General features: G+C 42.0%; 1 pseudogene; it reads left to right on the top strand.

Annotated features, from left to right (window-relative positions):
• The first annotated feature begins 10,086 nt into the window (after positions 1–10,086).
• LOC110304514 lies at positions 10,087–10,896 on the top strand (annotated as a pseudogene).
• Positions 10,897–19,220: the final 8,324 nt, after the last annotated feature.

The following is a 19,220-nucleotide window of genomic DNA, read 5'->3' as shown; positions in this document are numbered from 1 at the left end:
ACCAATCAGATGAGGAACATGCAAATGAGGTAGAATGCACAACCAATCCGGGTGTGAGACACGCCTCTCCTAGGCCTATATAAGCAGCACCAGTTCTGGGCTTGGGGTCTCTTCACCTCTGCAATCAAGCTCTCCCAATAAACGTGTGCAGAAGGATCCTGTTGCAGCATCATTCTTGCTGGAGAGTCGGATACACAAAAGATATCACGAGGCCATTTGGCCAGTCAGGAAGATTGTGAAGGGCTCACTTTCTCACAGGATGTTCTCTGACACTCTGGCCTGGCAGGTTGGTTATAGAATCATAGAGAACACAGCTGGGTTAGACTGTGGGTGATGCCTTTTATTCCTCAACAAACTGCATAAAACTATGAACAACAGAAAGGAAGCTTCCACCTCAATTGGAGCTTGAATTCTCAAGATCATGTTTCCAAGATTTTAGATTCTCTATACTTCCTTATCCAAGATAAAATCTTATCTACTGGTTCTGATGATGAAGAAACAAGAATTACAGGAAACGGTATTGTCCTGACGAACTCTGGATTCTCTGTTCTCAATAACTCCTACAGCGGTATCCCATACCTAGATGTGAGTTTTTGTTTTGAAACTCAATACTTTTATACCCTCCCATTCCTTGATATTGTATATTCTCAAGACATGAGATGGAATAATAAGTAATTTTAACTTGAATTTTCCTAATACCAAAATGTTTCTTAACCATATGTATTTTCTCCTTTGAGAATTCTCTGGTTACTTGTCTGGCCCATTGTTTTGTTTTGTTTTGGGGTGTTGGTTTTTCGAGACAGGGTTTCTCTGTATAGCCCTGACTGTCCTGAAACTCACTTTGTAGACCAGGCTGGCCTCGAACTCAGAAATCTGCCTCACCCTGCCTCCCCAGTGCTGGAATTAAAGGTATGTGCCAACACGACTGGCATCCTCTGGCCCATCTTATAACTAGGTTATTTCCTTTGAATTCAGGTTTTTGGTTTCTGTGCGCATTCTGATTACTACTAATCTACTACTAGATATTAACTTAGAAACAGTTTATCTCCTTCTTGCATGAGTCTTTGCTCACTTAAGTTTCCTTTACTATACAATGTCGTGAGATTCAATTGATCTACTACTGGTTTTGCTTCCTGTGCTACCAGAGTCTCACTCAGACAATCCTAATTTATGCTGCCATCTGCAAAGACACTCCCTACATTTTCCTCTACCAGTTTTGGGACTAGATCTTACGTTTAGATCTTTGATCATTACGTGCTGAAATGTTGATGGTGAGATACAGGCATCTAGTTGAATTATGCCATGTGCTGCCATCTAGGATAACCAGTACCATTTGTTGACCGGGCTGTCTTTTCCCAGAGTTTATTTTTGGCTTCTTCATCAAAGGCCGGGTAGCTATGGTTGTGTGGATTTTGCCTGACCCTCTATTCTAATCCATTGGCCTGAATTTCTGGTTGTACCCACACTGTGCTCTTTTAATTACTATGGCTTTAGCGTTAGTTTGAACTCAAATAAGCTGATGCTTCCCATTATACTGATTGATGTTGTTCAAGATTACCTTGGCTATCTATAGCTCTTGTGGTTCCAAGTGTGTTTCGATTTTTTTTTTAACTATCTGTTAAGATGACCCTAGAATGCATATGTAGCAGAAGATGGCCTAGTCAGCCATCACTGGGAAGAGAGGGCCCTTGGTATTGCACACTTTATATCCCCCAGTACAGGGGAATGCCAAGGCCAAGAAGTGGGAGTGGGTGAGTAGGGGAGCATGGCGGGGGGAGGATATAGGGAACTTTCAGGATAGCATTTGAAATGTAAACAAAGAAAATATCTAATAAAAAAATCAGCCGGGCATTGGTGGCACACGCCTTTAATCCCAGCACTCGGGAGGCAGAGGCAGGCGGATTTCTGAGTTCGAGGCCAGCCTGGTCTACAGAGTGAGTTCCAGGACAGCCAGGGCTACACAGAGAAACCCTGTCTTGAAAAACCAAAAAAAAAAAAAAAATCAAAAATTAAAAAAAGAAAGTCCCTAGAATCTTAACTAGGATTGCATTGACTCTGTAGAGTGCTTTTGGTAGAATGACTGTTTTTACAATATTGATTCTTCCAAACAATGAGCTTGTTGAAGGTGTCTTTCCACCTTGTAAAGAGTTCCACGATTTATTCATAAACATATCTTAGAGTTTTTGTTGTAAAGGTCTTTCATTCCTATAGTTAGGCTTTCTGTCCAGCATTTTGATTGACTTATATTACATATTTGTTCATTTTTATTTATTTGTTATTTTAATTCATCTATATCTTCAAGATGACATAGACAAGTGAATATACTAAAATGTCTTGAGTGAAGTAACAGTAGAGTCATAGTACAACTCCCAAAACCAAGCTCCCCAATTCAAACAGCTATTCCCATTACAGCAGACTGGGTCCTTGGGATGGCTTCACAAAACTATCAGAGCACACTAAAAGTAGGGTCCTTGAGGCTTATTCATGAGCTGCAGCTTATTAATCGCCTTCACTTGTGGATGTAATTCAATCACTATTCCCATGTGCTCTGTCTTCCTTCACCTTAATTCTGCCATCAAATCCAGAACACAAGTTTCTCATACGTAAGTGTACAAATCAAACTAGGACAAAAAAGTAAGATTTTTGTTTTACTTTGTTCTGTTGTTTACTTAACCAAGAATGAATGTCAAAGCCATCTAGCAAGGGACTTGATTGGTTGTTCCCAAGGAATTGAGTCAAGGATAAAATTGAGTCTGAGATCATGTGGGAAAAGTGTCTATTGTTCATTCCCAGGTCCACTCTCTATGATGATAAGCAAGAACTAAGATGCCCTGGATAACTGAGGAACTGTTAACCTTCCACATTATATCAGAATGTCTGAAGTTCATTCTCAAAATCCCAGGCATGGGTAGGAGTTCCACAAAATGCACTGAGTGTTAGTGTGGGCATCATTCCAGAGCTTCATCTCTTTTTTCCAGGAGACCTCAGACCTGCAGGACCCAGGATTGCTCCAGCCCCCAAAGGTTAGTAAAACTGGAAGACACTAGTGAAGTCAATCATATTTGGCTGGTACTTCATCTATCCTTGAAAAAGGACAGAAAGAAAGGAGGGAGACCCAGAATGTAGGAGAGGTTCATACCCAGAGCAGAGTTCCTCTCATGCCCTTTGCTGCTTCCTGTGGTGACAATAATTCCACCCATTCCCAAACTTAATGCCCAACCATGAACTCTTCTCCCTAGTCATATAAACGTTCAAACTAATAACTGCCCCCCAAAAAAGGTAAAGATATTTTCCCAATGGCCTTCCAGAGGAAGAAGGGAGCCAGGAGTTCAGAAGAAGAGAGCAGTTACAGGAAAAGATCAAGAAGTGGGCAGCCAATCAGAGACCCCAAAGGAGCATTTCTTTGATCAGTGCCTGTCTCATCTTTACCCTTAGATGCTCCTTCCTTGCTGCACTTCATGGACCAGCATCGGGAGCAGCTGGTGGCCCGAGTGACATCTGTGGACCCTCTCTTGGACAAGCTGCATGGTCTGGTGCTGAGTGAAGATTCCTATGAAGTAGTGTGGGCTGAGACCACAAACCAAGACAAGATGAGGAAGCTCTTCAGCCTCAGCCAGTCCTGGAGCTGGGATTGCAAAGACCAATTCTACCAAGCTCTGAAGGACACCCTTCCTTACCTGGTCATGGATATACTTGAGAAGTTGGGTGGGGTCTCTGTGAGATCCTGACAACCTGGTGGCTGAAAAGTGACCACTCTCCTTAGATTCCTGCCTCTGCCTGATCTTTCCTTTGTCCTCAGTTGCTCCATCTGTAAGCAATGTCCATCTGAGTTTCCTTTCTTGTGGCAGTGCTTCCATGACATTTCTTCGTGATCAATATGATCCCTTTTGGCCTTTCCCAGCCATATGTTCATGTGGAGTAAGCATCTCAGAAAAAAATCCAGTGTGACCAGCATGTCTATTCAGGCCTTGTCCCCATGTTCTTATGATCAGAGCAGCCAGTCTAGAGACAGCCTGACCTACCATGAATTCAAGCAGGGCTGAGGATCATGGGAATGGAAAGTGAGTGTCTTATGAATAGGAAAGTAAGGAGGCTTTTAAAACTCATGTTGTGTGCTCAAAAACAGAGATGTAGAGAAGTCACATGATGCAGCATGGGACTCACTGTCAGAAACACCTCAGATTCAGGGCACATTGTAATTTAATCTTGGGCAGTTGCATATGCACATGCCTTCTGTTCTTGTGATGAATTTGCAAACCTCGCATTTGGTTACATCATCCCATATGGAGGTGTGTGTCACAGCTTAAAAAACTGATTGTCGATGGTAGACCAGATGACTGAATAGAAGGCTCAGTGGTTAGGAGCTATTCTTGAGATGGTTAGAGTCCTACGCCTAGCACCCACTTCAGACAGCTCACAACTGTAAATAACACCAACCTCACTTGATTCAATAGCCTCCTTCCCACTTCTTGGTCACCCATACATACATTCAACATGCACAAAATAGGTTATTAATTTTTATAAAAGAATGAATAATAAAATGGGATTCTTCTCCATTGCTCACCCATCTACCAGAAGAATTATCTTACCAAAACTCACAGTGGGACTTGAGGCTTGTGAGCTTTTATACTTGTCTCCAGGACAGCACTGCCAGTCTCTTTCCCCAGCTTCCCCAGCTTCCCCAGCTTCCCCAGCTTCCCCAGCTTCCCCAGCTTCCCCAGCTTCCCCAGCTTCCCCAGCTTCCCCAGCTTCCCCTCTGTATCATGCTTCTGCGTCCCTGCCTGCCAGGCCCATGGACAGAGCAGTTAGCCAGCTTCTGAGTGTTGCCCATCTTTCCACTTAAGTCTGCAGGTGTGCTAGCTCTGTTGTGTGGATCTCTGCACACTGTTTTTCTCTCCCTTTTGGAACATAGTATTTTCCTAGTTCTAACTCCTTCCCTTTACTGGGTCACAGGCAGGTAGTTTGGTCCAGACCTATTGTCCAAAATCATCAAGGATTTTTATTGAATAAGAGATAATTCCAAGTTTTGAATTCCCTTTTTGCTATATTGACTTCATCAGGAGTTTAGAAGTAACTTAAAACTAAACAAATAAGATAATTACAGGTCAAGTCAAGGTTCTTAAACATGTTTGACAGATATGGCACACTGGACTGTCAATCAAGGTTCTTAAATGTGTGACAATTAGGACACACTGAGCTGTCAATCAAGGTTCTTAAATGTGTGTGACAAATAGGACACACTGAGCTGTCAGTCAAGGTTCTTAAATGTGTATGGCAAATACTGAGCTTATTTGTAAATAAGTAAAAGTGCTAAAATATTAAAAACAAATTTTGTAATCTGAGATTCTTAAAGTCTATAAAAGGGGAATATATTCATATCTATTAAATGTGATTTCATGAATTATTGTTTATAAAACACAGTCACCTCACTTTCTCTTGTCTCCTGCAATGCATGATCACCGAATGCTCTGTCTGACCCATGCCTCCATTCAGATTTGGTTAGAATGGGCTGAGACACAAGTCCTGACAAAACAGACTTTCTGTGGCCAACAGCAAATCTGCACTGAAACAGCCTCCATAACTGAGGTTCTCTACTTGGCTCCTCCAGAGGACAAGCAGCATGGACAGCGGTCATGACCGGTGCTTCAGTCAGATAACGGCACATTTGCAGGGAAAGGAGTACTAGTGAAAAGAATATCTCAGTATTAGGTTTTCATCCAAGAAATGTTACTACTCCTTCTCTGGGCTCTGTGTCTAAGGATGTGATCTGCAGCCTGCACAGCTGATGTCCTGGTAATACAAACACATAGAATGGTACCAGCAAGAGACACCTGCAACTGCAGGAACAGTCAGATTCTTTAACAAGTCCAAAGTGATAATAATCATTTAGAAATGGAGACTTTAGAGTTCCAGGACAGCCAGAGATATACAGAGAAACCCTGTCTCAAAAAAACAAACAAAAACAAAAAACAAAAAAAAAAAGAAGAAGAAGAAGAAGAAGAAAAGAAAAGAAATGGAGACTTTAAAGTACACATTTGGGGGCTGGCGAGATGACTCAGAGGGTAAGAACACTGACTGCTCTTCCAAAGGTCCTGAGTTCAAATCCCAGCAACCACATGGTGGCTCACAACCATCNGTAATGAGATCTGATGCCCTCTTCTGGTGTTTCTGAAGACAGCTACAGTGTACTTACATATAATAAATAAGTAAATCTTTAAAAAGAAATAAATAAATAAAAATAAAGTACACATTCATCTAACATAAGCCAGTGATTTGGGAGGAATATACTTTATACAATAAAAAAGTTTTTTGATATGTTTACATTTTGTGTTAATGATAATTAAACCCATTATAGCAGTAATTTTCTTAAAGTTGATCTTTAGGATGATATTTCATATTTAAATGTCTTACATAAGGAAAACTTATTAAGGAATATAAAATGGAACTATCTGCTTAAGTAGTACTCTGCTGGGAAAACCTTTTTTTTTTACTGTAAATGCCCATTAATCGAGACGGTTTTGTGCCAGGTTACCAACTGTGGATTAGGTGTCAATATGTTTATCTGTGTGACCTGATACCACTTGTCACAACAGAGAGCAGAATGATCTAGTTTCTTTGCAGAAACAGAGGCAGGGGGAATCTCGAGTGAGGACATTTCTGTGTTTTCAATGCTTGTCCTTCCTTGTGGTGTTAGAATTTTTTATGTAACATTTTTTGTCTTCCAGGAGAAATATTACAAAATCAAAACCAAAAGCTTTTGACTCCTGACACCTCAAATGTTTTACTTTTTTAACCAAAATTTTCTTTTGTAGTCTACTAAAATAAATTCTTAAAGGGCTTGGTGGTGCATGCCTTTAATCCCAGCACTTGGGAGGCAGAGGCAGGTGGATCTCTGAGTTTGAGGCCAGCCTGGTCTACAAAGTGAATCCCAGGACAGCCAAGGCTACACAGAGAAATCCTGTCTCGAAAAAAAACAAAAAAAATTAAAAATCTTATTCCAAAATGATCATGATTAGCACAAAATGGGAGTGTGTCTTTGAAGTATTTCATTGTAGTGAAAACTTTTGTTTTATATAATCTAAACATTAAAGATTTGAAAAAAGCCAGAATCTAGCAAAAGTCAAGGAAATACAGTAATACTCCAAACCTTTCTGCTCCAGAAACAAATATTGTTATATTCTTTCCATTTAGCAAATTCAAATATAATTTCCTTTTTTCCTTCTGGTGTAATTTCAATCTGTGTCATCTTCCAACATCATAGGGACAAAATCAGCAAACCCTAGCAGTATGCCAACAATTTCTTTATCACTCCCCATTACAATGTGAATTCTTAGTCTTCTATGCTTGTCCATAAGGTCTACTGTCAGGAGTTCAACAAGTTTGTGGTTCTGTTTGCCACTATGTCCACACTGGAAGTCTGGTTTACATTAGCAGTGAGCAGTGTTTCCCTCAAGGTGTGGCAGCCGTATTTGGTCTGGGCTGTGTATCTGCTGGTAAATTAGACCAGACCTCTGAATTCTTCTCACTTCCATTTGTAATTTGGGGCTATGTTTGGAGTTCTTGCCCATCATGTCTAGAAGCATGGCAGCCATGATGAGCAGTAGTTGAGACCTTAAAACCTTATCCACAAACACAAGACAGAGACAGATACACTGGGATCTGTGTTGACTTGTGCAGAAAGAATGAATTAGGCTGTCCCAGGTATCAGACTGCAGAGAAACAAGCAAACCTTCCCAAGATGGACAGTGTTTGCCCAAACCAGCAGAGCCCCTGGCAAGGACAAGGACAGACTATACATAAAAACATAACTAGCTGTATAAACCTGGGATTACCTCTGCTGCTTTCACACTGAGTGGCACTATGAACTGAAGTTTACATTGATTCTGGGGCATACAGAGCCAAAGAATGTAACTTTGGTTGAAGAGTTCAAACTCCTTCTGAGCTTCAAGCAATCTCTTTACTGTAATTGACTATAAAATCAAAATCAAAATCAAAAAGTAGGTCACATACTTCCAACGTCACAGGATTGTACCAGATAGGGTCGAACAGTCTCTGAGAGAGTGAGGGGGGGATTAAAGATAAGAAAATGTCACGTACTTTGGTTGAGTCAGTTTGACATAGCGAAAGCTGGGAAGCTGACCAATGAAGCAATGGGTTTCAAAGGGAACTTTCTTCCTGAGGTCTGGCATCTTTCTCCCCTAATTTTTATAAATCATAATATCAATCCTCCACTCACCGCTAGTCTGTTGAATGGATTCACGTGCACTCTATTTAGTATTAACCTTATTGTAATGCCTTTTAAGATTGAATTCTAACATAGCTAAAGCCTTTCCCAGTGTTNTAAGATCCCAGATAACAGCAAGGAGCTTAACCTATTCAGTAACTAATTAAGCACTGCTATAAAACAATAAAAGCACTAGCCATTAGCTCAGTTATCTGCANAAAGAGACTAAAAGTCTCACTGAGATAGAAATATTTACTATAAACTACATTCCACACCAGAGCAAGTTGATATACTATCCTGATAATGGGAATTCTCCAAACTAGATAAAATTTAACAAGGCCTAGAGAATTTCGGGGTCAGTGACACTACATTACTCTTAAAGCCTGTCAAGAGTTAAACCCCCTAGAGCAACAAACTCTTGCCTGGCCAGGGTTGAAGCAGGCACTAATCTCTAAGTAAACATAGTCCTTTTGAAGTCACTCCTCTTGCATCTGGAGCGATACTTATCTCTAACCTAAACATTCATCTGGTTCCTGCAAATTCTTTTTGTAGTCACTCCTCTTGCACCTGGGAAACTTCAATGTACCGTATCTGTTATGTTTTACTATTGATGATACTCGCTGTAATATAATTAGTCTAAGCTCGACCAGAAAATTACATTCAGATTCAACACCTCTCTTGTGTGCTTGATTCTTTCTGTCACCATCTGACTCTTTGCCTATCCGCTCGAGAGACTCATTCTTACGCAGGCACAGGAAAAAGAAGGTCTGCGACAGGAAAAGCAGAAAGAAGATACAAGAGACAGATATTGGAGGGCTGGCGGTCAATACCATGCCAGCCAGCCTTGAGTTTGTTTTTCTCAGCCTTTTTATACTACACAGTACCATGGGGAGCAAAGCCACAAGCTAACAGAAACAATTGCTGAAGTATACACATAAGACATTTGTTCTCATCTTGTTCCACCAAGGTCAATAGAATGTTCAGTCCCTCACCTTGAGCCTCAAATGCACCTTCTCTTATTGTTTCATGCCTCAGCAGGCCAGGAAACCTGTCAACAGACCCTAACATGCCTGACTCTGACTGGCAGACAGGCTTCTCTCTGTCTCTGTCTCTGTCTCTGTCTCTGTCTCTCTGCCTATCTCTCTCTCTCTCTCTCTCTCTCTCTCTCTCTCTCTCTCTCTCTCTCTCTCTCTTTCTCTCTCTCCTTCAGAAAAGCAGCAAACAGCTCCTAACCACAGGATAACAGGCTATAATTACCATTCCAAAATGTCATAGTGAGGGAATACTGGACCAAAAGCAAGATAGAAAACCATCTGGGCAAACTCCAATCTCTGCATCTCCATGTCTAATGTCAACTCTGCCTAATGTCAAATCCTTTCTGCTTTGTTAGCTACAATGCTCTTCTTTATCTTGGGCTGTCATCCACTCCATTAGCAGATTTCCTCTGCCCGTGTTGGCTCTGGCATTTCTAACATCTTGAGGTCTCCAAGGCAACTTCCACTTCACAGCTTCTGTTCCAATGTCTGAGATCCACACATGATCTGAAATCCTCCAAAGGGCTTTGATCATTTCTCCAGCTCTGCCCTCTGAAGCACTGTAGACTCTGGCTGAAAAGGGAAAAATTCTCAGGAAAGAAATGTCTTGTATTTTTTTGTTTAGAGTCTTCTATTTCTCCATTTCCAAGATTTTTTTTCATGATAGAGCTTACATTTTAACTGGACTTGCTGGCAGAGGCTTATCAGACCATTACTCAAGAGGCCAAAGCAGGTAAATCACTGGAGTTCAAAATAGTTTAAGAATAATCTGAGCAACAGACAGGGAAAAAAAAAAAAACTTTAAAAAATTTAAAAGTAGGGACTGGGATGGCGTGGAGGTGGGGGGCGGCAGACTCAGTGGCCGACTTTGTGGGTAACCTGGAGACAAAGGTGACATAGGAGCTCCTCTTCGAGCTGTTCCACCAGGCTGGGCTGGTAATAAAGGTGAAAATCCCAATAGATAAAGACAGCAAACTGAAACAGTTTGCATTCATGAACTTCAAACACAAAGTGTCTGTTCCCTATGCCATGAATCTCCTCAACGGAATCAAACTTTTCGGTAGGCCTATCAAAATTCAGTTTGGATCAGAAAGTAGTCACGCCTCTCAGGATGCCAGTATGTCATATCACCAGCATCATGTTGGAAATTTAAGCCCAACCTCCACATCTCCTAACAGCTATGAAAGGACAGTGGGTAACATGACTCTGACAGCTTAGATGGTCCAGAGGTCCTTTCTTCTCCAGAAGGTTATCAGCGGCAAGCAGTGGTAGATAAAGAATGCTTTCAGACAGATGTCTTAGGCGGGGAAATTTGGTTCTCCACATGCAGATCAGTTGGGATTTTCACCATCAGCTCAATCACATGGCCATACCTTTAACCAGTCTTCCAGCTCCCAGTTGTGCCAAGATGCACTGTCATCACAGCGTAAAAGAAAGAATTCTCACCCCTACCTAGCAGATAGACTCTATAGCTGTGAGCAGGGCTACTCTGACCGTGAGTCTGACTATCATTACAGAGGAGGCCTAGAGGATTTCTCTTATGACGACAGGAATCATGATGCCTGGAGCCATGACTATGATAACAGAAGGGACAGTAGTAGAGGTGGGAAGTGGTCCTCATCCCGACACTAACAAGCATTCCAAGGACACTGTTTACAGGGCCATTTTAGGTCCTTTTAATTAAGTTGTTGGAGAAATATTTTTTAAAAACTGTATAAAGTAATCCCACAATTTTCCACCTGTCTTTGAAAAAAAAAGATTTTAAACCTAGTAACAGTTTGACAGAACTGAGAACTGTGGGTCCTTGTGCGCTACTTTAATTACCTAACCTCCGGGGTTCTGAACAGGAAGGTTCAGGTTCATACAAAAGAATGTGTCACCATGCTGGTCATGTCAGACAGTCTCAGAAAGATGAACTGGATAGGTTGGTTGTATTCTAAAGCAAATATTTTAATTATCTCACCTTTTATGTTGCAAGAAATTTCTTGGTAATGAATAAATTTGGTGTATATAATAGGAAACATCTAAGTTGGTACTCCGAAATGGCTGTCTGCATTTTGTTAATAAATGAGAAAATAGAAAAAAAATAAAGTAATAGAGTGGCTGTCTTATTTAGAATTTTATTGTTGTGAAGAAACATCATGACCATGGCAAGACTTATAAAGGAAAACATTTAATTAGGTCTGGCTTACAGTTTCAGAGGTTTAGTCTGTTATCATCATAGCAGGAATCATAGCAGAATGTAGGCAGACATGCTGCTTAAAAGGTAGCTGAGATTTCTACATCTGGATCCACGGGCAGTAGAAGGAGACTCTGTGTCACACTGGCCAGACTTGAGCATGTAAGACCTCAAAGCCTACTCTCACAATGACACACTTTCTCCAATAAGGCCACACCTACTCCAACAAGGCCACACCTCCTAATAGTGACACTCCCTATGGACCAAGCATTCAAACACATGAATCTATGAGGGCCATTTTCATTCAAACTGCCACAGTGACTATTAGAGAACAGAAAGGAGATAAGTAGAAAAAAAGGGGAAATGGGTTAAAGAGAATAAATGCAATCAAAGTATGATATAGACACAGTGAGACAGACAGACAGACAGATAGATAGATAGATAGATAGATAGATAGATAGATAGATAGATAGATAGATAGATGATAAACATATATAAATACATATACATACGTGTATAAATATATGCATGCATGAATATGGCTCAATGAAAAGACTCTCATTTTTATAGGATTATTATGTCTGAGTAAGGGTTTCTTTTGCTGTGATGAAGTACCAAGACCAAAGGCAACTTGGGAAGAAAAGGATTTACTTCAGCTTAAATTACCACAAAATAGTTCATCATGAAGGAAAATCAATGTAGGAACTTAAGTCAGGAACCTGGAGGCAGGAACTTAGAGGCCATGGAGAAACAAGGTTTACTGGATTCTTCTTCATGACTTGCTCATCCTACTTTCTTGTACAGCACAGTACCAATATTCCAGAAGTGATACTGCCCACAGTAAGCTAGGCTCTCCTACATCAATCATTAATTAATCAAAAAATGTCCTGCAGACTTACCTACAATCTATATGATGGAGGCCTTTTCTCAATTGAGGTTCCTCCTCACAGATAATTCCAGTTTGTGCCAAAATAATATTTGATGAGGCGTGTTCCTTGGGAGCAGCAGAAAGTTGGATCCTGTTTTCTAATCCAATCTATTAGTCTGTGTCTTTTTATTGAGGAATTAAGACCATAGATACTGAGTGTTATTGCTGTGTAGTTTTGTGGTGATTCCCTGCAGGCTTGACAACAGGCAGGAAAAAATGATTCACAAAGATATGTCTATATCTCGAGGTGTCCAAAGACCACTAGAGACATCAGTAGTCTTACTTGTATATAAAAGTAGAGTATTTAAGTTCGAGTTTGGACCTTCTAACCTCTCTAGGACATGAAAAGTATGGAAGGTCCTTACCTGGTACAAGCCTTGATTTTTATCATGGTGTAGGATGAGGGACTTTTCAATTTAGCAGTTATATAATTGGTTGACATTTGTTTGGTGCACTTTTGTTGGCTAGTTATGATTTTAGCTTGGTATGAACAATGGTTGCTAGCTTAATTAATCTACTTTAAGACATTAGGTACTTTTTCCTTAAGTACTAATTGGTTGTTGCTAGGAATGGAGTGGTTATTTGCCCAGGGGTATTGTGATTGTTGTCAAGGTGACACTGTTTTTGGAACAAATTGGTGTTTTTCTATTAGCTGAGTTCATTTAGAGGGCTCATTATTTATAAAATGGAGTCTGAAAGCAAAATATAATCTGTAAAATAAAGCTGGACTCTTCATTTCAGTTGGGCTCTCTATTCCCCCTTTCACAAGCACCTAAAACAGACGTTAGTATCTATGGTCATAAGTTTGTTTAATGGTTGATATTGAGACATCAGGACCAAGAGTTGTACAGTATCAACTTGGTCTTTGACAAAGTTAACAAGGCTATTAAGTATGTAGGGCCCAAAATTGAGTAACAGGAGTTACCATGTTTGCCTGGTTTTACCTTAGTGAAGTCTATTTCTTAATGGTCTGATTCCTCCTTTTTGAGAGCCCCTTTCTTTGTGATGATGGTCTACATCTGTGAGTTTGTAGGTGAAGATTTTAGAGGCAATTTGTTCCACTAAAAACTTTAGGTGAAAAACCTTCAAGTCCACATGTTGAATAAGATCCTGTTTCCTGGTACCCAGGTGGGCAGTCTGGTGGATATGTTGGAGCAATTTCTTAGTGAGGTCTTTAGGCAGGATAACTTACCACCTCTAGTGAGCCGCCAGTCTTTAGACTTGTGAGTCATAGGCCAATTCTTTTTTATGTAAGCAATGTCCTTAGAATATTTAGGATAGTATTTTCTGGTACAGTGAGTGGCCCAGGATTTGGCAATCTAGGGCCAGGGTAGGGTTAAGGGTGGCTGCATCTGCTTTTTTATTGCCTCTGGCCTCCTCATTAGTTGCTTTTTGGTGGCCAGGGAAATGAATTATTGCCAACTTTTCGGGTAATCAGATAGCTGTAATAAGTCTAAAATTTCTTGTTTAATTTTGAAGGTCTTTCCCTCTGCCATAAGTAGTTCCCTCTCTTCATAGATGGCCCCAATGAACATGTGTAAAGGCAAAGGCCTATCTGCTATCAGTATAAATATTAACCTGCTTTTCTTTGTCCAAGTTGAGGGCCTTTGTCAGGGCAATCAACTCTGCTCATTGGGCTGAAGTGTAGGCAGGTAAGGCTGAGGCCTAGACAGTCCCAGAATCATACTGTCCCCATATACCTCTGTCCATCAAGCATGTAGCCATATGTAGATGTCTTCTCTAGTGGGCTCAGTTCTTCAGTGTAGTCTATATTTACCTTCTAAAGATCAAATGAGGACCTGTATTATCTGTCCATCTCTACCTGTGATGGAAATCCCCTCAGGGTCAAAAGTCATTAGAGCCCCAATTTTGGTTAGTAAGTCTCTTCCTACAAAGGGGTAGGGACATTTGGCATGGTTTTAAAAGGGTGGGATGATCAGCCCGCTCAGAGGTCTGCAATTTTTTGGGTAATCTATGTGTATTGGTTCATGCCTGTAGCCCCTTATACCCATGACTTTTTGTTTGACAATTTTCCATGCACCTCTATGAGGACTGAATGTCTAGCTCTTGCATCTATTAGAAACTTGATAGGTCTCCCTTCCACTTTGATGGTCACCCTGGGTTCCGGAAGGAGGCCGAAAAGCCATCTCTCCTAGTCACTTAGTTCTATTTTCAGCACTTTTGCAATCCTTCTATCTTTCTAGAGGGTTCTTAGGGCAATCTTTGATCTAATGTCCTATCTTTTACAATATGTAGATTGGTTTTTGTTTGGAAGCTGGGCTTAGCTGTTCTTGATGGTCTCTTACCTTTGACATCCACTAGATGTCATAGTTGTCATTGTTTTTCCACATTCATGTCAGCTGCAGTGGCCAGGAAGATTGTAGCCGAATCCCCTGTTTATATGGCATTGGATCAGGCCTGTTTTGTCTTCAGGAGACTCTTGGTTATTATGTACTTTCCAACATTTTTTGTAGGGACTTTTCGTGTATCTTATCTACTCTTTGTGACTTACTCTTTATGTCTGTTACTGTTTGATTGGCAAAAGTTATCATCATTGCTGACTTGTTCTCTGGTGACTCCAGGTCTAGCAGGGTAAGGGTATAAGTCCAGAATGTTGTCACAATTTTCTCTAGAAAAGCTGCATGGGGCTCCCTATCTTCCTATATAATATCTCCTATCTTAGCCAGATTAGTGGGGTTGCAATCAGCCACTCAAACCACCAATCTATGAGCACAAAACCTCACCAATTTCTGAACAGGAATACCCACAAATGCCTGACCTGTCCAAGCTCAGGACTTGAAATCCCATCAATCCTCAATCTGGAAATCTCTGCTCTGAAAATTACCCCCTCAGAAACCCTATATAAACCCTGTCCATTGTCCATTTCCCTGCTGTTTACTCCTGGGCACAGAGGGCAGCCATCCCTGAATTCATCCCTCCACACCCTGGACCCTCCAATAAATCTCTTTTATGAGATTTTTCTGCCTGATGTGACTCTCTCATTAGAAGAAGACAAGAAGAAGCAAAGAGGAGCAGGGCTGAGACCCCTGAGCTCCTGAGCTCAGCTAGGGAGACCCTCCCCCAGGAGCTGCAATCCCTCTGCTGAGGATGCTTCCTCTCAGAGTTGTGTGGTTCCTGAGCTCCCATGTCTCAGGATGCCCTGGACAGACATAGAGCCTTAAAGGAGCCTTGAGTGGACCTTGTGATGCTGAAGTGGAATAATCTCCATGCCCTTGATAGGCATGCAAACCAGGAAAGCTTCCCTCGTGTGTGCCCTTCTCTACTTCCATGCTTCCAGCTTCTTCTCCCTTCTAGGTCCCCAGCATAAGCCTAGAGGAACAGAGCCCTCCTGCTATGAACTCAGGGAACCACAGAATGTTCTAGACCCCTGTGTCCAGAGCCCTCCTGCTCTTTCACTTGGCAGAGAGGGTTCAGGAAACCTATGGCTCATGACTTTCCCCACCAGGAAAACCTAAACCTAAACTCTCAAACCTAAAGGAATAGACAGAGTAGGACATGACAACAAAGAAGTTTGAATTTGAACTAACCAATTGTGTAAACAGCCCAGCCCATGACTGTCTCCCACTCGCTGACAAGCTTGTCCAGTGCTGGCCTCTGCCACAGGCCTGCTTTCAGGGCATATCTCAGGTACTTTCCAAATCTTAGCTGCCTCCTTCCCTCCTAGAGATAGGAACAAGCTTCAGCCTAAAGGGCTCCTCTCCCTCCACAGGGAGCATAGCCCATAGGATTAGGAATGGTGACATTGCACAGCCTCACTCAAGTGTAAGATTCTTCCCCTCCCACCTTGTCCTTGCTTCATGACAACCTTAGAGGACGTGATAGTAACCCTTTTCATGGACATGGAGGCCCAGGGAATATGGCCATTTTCTAAACCAGTTCTGGGACTTGAAGCCTGTGGGAACGGAATCCAGGGCCTGGGTTGGGACTCAATAGAGAGCATGTGTGTGTGAGAACATAGCCTTCGTCTCCAGCACTGAAAAGGGCTGGGAAACATAACCAAGATTCTGTTTTATAAACTCCTAGAACAAGACCTTCTGTGTTCTCTTTAAACAACTGTCTAGAGTCCCTTCAGTGACAAAGCTATGACACCCCCACCCCATCACTGAGATGTTGATGGCTGCAAGAATGCTCTCTACTCATAAGAATCACCTCTTCTGGACTGGAGAGATGGCTCAGAGGTTAAGAGCATGGCTGCTCTTCCAGAGGTCCTGAGTTCAATTCCCAGAAACCTATAATAAGATCCGGTGCCCTCTTCTGGAATCCACGTGTACATACAGATAGAGCATTCATACATTAAATAAATAAATAAATAAATAAATAAATAAATAAATAAATCCTACCTCAGCCACGGTCATGTCTCCTCCCTAGGATGGTTCGTATCCAGTGTCTGGTCCATGTAGGGATATAAAAGAACAACTCTAGATAGTTCCAAAGGCCTCATCCCAGTCTGAACCTGCCTACAACCTGGCCAAGACTTCACTGGCACATCACAGCTACATCTACTTCTCTCCTTGGCTACTGCCCTCCCTCCTTTGTCCTAGTGTTGGCCAGAAGACACATCCCAATAAGCTCCCTCACTGCTTTGTCTCAGAGCCCAATTCTGGGGAACCTAACTGTGACTGAGTCCTTGTTCCTCAGCGTATTCTAGAGGAAAGTGTGGCTTCCCTTGTATTGGACCAGGGCCCTCTGTCTGACTAGGTGATGGGGAAGCTGAAGGCTCTAAAGAAAAAGAATCCCAAGATGGTCACAGAGAATGGTAATGGGTGTCCCAAACTGAGATCCTATGGCTGGTCCAAAGCTCAGGGATGGGGAGATAGTCCTGGGATGGCAGGAGAGACAAATAAAGACATGAAGAAACTAGGAAACCATAGCAACAGGCACGAGATAGGTTGCCTTGGTTTCATTTGTTCTGTTTTTTGTTTGTTTGTTTTTTGTTTTGTTTTGTTTTGTTTTTGTTTTTGTTTTTGTTTTTGTTTTAAGACACGGTTTCTCTGTATAGCTCTGGCTGTCCTGGAACTCATTTTGTAGACCAGGCTGGCCTCGAATTCAGAAATCCAACTGCCTCTGCCTCCCAAGTGCTGGGATTAAAGGTGTGCACCACCACTGCCCGGCTTCATTTGGTTTTTAATAGTTAAAATAGAATCAAACAATGTTCCTGCTTAAATCCCTTTGTAGGAAAAAGAAGTTTTGTTTTGTTTTGTTTTGTTCTGTTTTATAAATGGGTGTCAAGTCCTCTGGGCACAGCATATGATAACACACAGCCACCAGTTCCACTGTGAAGCCAGAACACTGGAATAATGAAGAAGTTGCCACCAAAGGCAGAGAAAGATATAGAAGGATGTTTGGTGAAAGCCAGTGTGCTCCCTTACCCATCTTTCCCCACATACACACACAAACACCCTGTGTTAGAAGAGGGACTCCTGTTTGGAGCTAAGACAAAAGGATGGACCATCCAGAGACTACCCCACCCAGCGATCCATCCCATAATCAGCCCCCAAATGCAGGCACTATTGTATATGCCAGCAAGATTTTGCTGAAAGGACCCTGATATAGCTGTCTCGTGTGAGGCTATGCCAGTGCCTGGCAAATACAGAAGTGGATGCTCACAGTCATCTATTGGATGGAACACAGGGCCCCCAATGGAGGAGCTAGAGAAAGTACCCAAGGAGCTGAAAGGGTCTGCAACCTTATAGGTGGAACAACAATATAAACTAACCAGTACCCCCAGAGCTCATGTCTCTAGCTGCGTATGTAGCAGAAGATGGCCTAGTTTGCTATCATTGGGAAGAGAGGTCTCTTGGTCCTGCAAACTTTATATGCCTCAGTACGGGGGAATGCCAGGGCCAAGAAGTGGAAGTGGATGGGTAGGGGGGCAGGGGAGAGGATTTAGGGGACTTTCAGGATAGCATTTGAAATGTAAATGAAGAAAATATCTAATAAAAAAAAGAAGAAGAGGGACTCTTCAGACAGGAATGTCAGCTTCTCCACCTAAGGAATGTGTTTAGCTCTATGTTCTCCCAGTTTGACACATTTCAGGTTATGAGTATGAAATCTATCTGTCCCCCAAGTTCCTGTCTGTTCTGCCTTACCAGACATGCCTTCCTATAAACATAGGAAATTTATCCATCCATTCACTGAACAAGTATTCAGCAGACATTTGGGAGGGGCTGTCAGGGTGGGTCATTGTCCTAGTTCTTCTTATGCTACTTTACCAATGACTGGATACGTTGAAAAGAGTGAAACCATTTGCTAGATAGAGCTCTAAAGACTGGGAAGTGTAAAGCTGTGGGCTCTGCATCTAGAGAAGTTCTTGTTTTTGACATCCCAGGGCAAAACAGGGAAGGACCAGAGAGCACGATGAGAGGCTCAGCTGGCTTTTGTGACGATCCCAGGAGTCTGCTCCTGTGGTAATGACACCAACCATTGACTAAGGCAGAGCCCTTAAGTCCTGAATACCTCCTACTCCTCTCCTCCCAGCACGGGTGCATTGGAGATTAACTTTAGAGTGACACATTCAAAACTCGTTGATTTAAAAAGGGGGTCAACTGGAGGGCATCATCCTGAGTGAGGTCACCCAATCACAAAGGAACTCACACAATATGTACTCACTGATAAGTGGATATTAGCCGAGAAAATTAGGATACCCAAGATATAAGATACAATTTGCTAAACACATGAAATTCAAGAAGAACGAAGACCAAAGTGTGGACACCTTTCCCCTTCTTAGAAATGGGAACAAGGCGGGACCTGAGACTGCATTAGTTAGGGAAGCAGAAACCGGCCTGAGTAGGGCCACAGGCCTCATCCGGCCGGATCAGCGCCGGGGTAGCTGGA

This window comes from Mus caroli, chromosome 11 (genome assembly GCF_900094665.2).
Source record: "Mus caroli chromosome 11, CAROLI_EIJ_v1.1, whole genome shotgun sequence".
In the NCBI taxonomy this organism is placed as follows: Eukaryota; Metazoa; Chordata; class Mammalia; order Rodentia; family Muridae; genus Mus; species Mus caroli.
This window is presented reverse-complemented; position numbering and strand designations above follow the sequence as displayed.